The sequence below is a fragment of the Nannospalax galili genome, unplaced genomic scaffold (genome assembly GCF_000622305.1).
Source record: "Nannospalax galili isolate Female #2095 unplaced genomic scaffold, S.galili_v1.0 scaffold1243, whole genome shotgun sequence".
Taxonomy (NCBI): domain Eukaryota; kingdom Metazoa; phylum Chordata; class Mammalia; order Rodentia; family Spalacidae; genus Nannospalax; species Nannospalax galili.
This window is the reverse complement of record NW_008349193.1, coordinates 162,801-163,884: the sequence shown is the minus strand read 5'-3', so window position 1 is coordinate 163,884 and position 1,084 is coordinate 162,801.

The following is a 1,084-nucleotide window of genomic DNA, read 5'->3' as shown; positions in this document are numbered from 1 at the left end:
ATCTGCAAAAAGTGATAGTTTGACGTCTTCTTTTCCAATCAGTAATCCTTTAATTTCTTTCTTCTGTCTTATTGCTCTAGCAAGAGTTTCAAGCACTATGTTGAACAGGAGTGGAGATAGTGGACAGCCTTGTCAGGTCCCTGATTTTAATGGGAATGCTTCCAGTTTTTCACCATTTAGAATGATGTTGGCTGTGGGTTTGTTATATATGGCTTTAATTATGTTGAGGTATCTTCCCTCCAGTCCAATTCCTTCTAGGACTTTGAACAAAAATGCATGGTGAATTTGCCAAAGGCCTTCTTTGCATCTATTGAGATGACCATGTTGTTCTTGTCTTTGAGCCCATTTATATGATTTATGATGTTTATTGACTTATGTATATTGAACTATCCCTGCGTCTCTGGGATAAAGGCTAATTGATCATGGTGGATGATCTTTTTGATGTGTATCTGTGTATGGTTTGCAAGTATTTTGTTGAGAATTCTTGCACCTATGTTTATTCAGGATATGGGTACATAGTTTTCTTTTTTGGTTGTATATTTACCTGGTTTTGGTATTAGTGCGATCCTGGCTTCATAGAAGGAATTTGGGAGTTCTCCCTCCGTTTCTATCTTTTTGAATAAATTAAGTAGTATTGGATATAGATCTTCTTTAAATGTCTGGAAGAATTCTGCTGTAATCCATTTTGTCCTGGACTTTTTTTAGTTGGGAGATTTTGTATTACTGTTACAATTTTGTTATGTCTTATGGGTCTGTTTAAGCTGTTGACTTCTTCATGGTTTAGTTTTGGTGGTGCTGATGCTTTTAGATACTTGTTCATTTCTTTTAGGTTTTCAAATTCAGTAGCGTATAGGTTTTTAAAGTATTTCCTTATAATGTTCTGGAATTTTTGTTGTTTGTTGTGATTTTCCCCTTTCATCTCTGATTTTGTTGATTTGGAGTTGCTCTTTCTTTCTTTTGGTTAACTGGGATAAGGGTCTGTCTATCCTGTTTAGCTTTGCAAATAATCAGCTCTTAGATTCGTTGATTCTTTGCATTGTTTTCTTTGTTTCTATTTTCATTAATTTCTGCTCTGCTGGTTTTT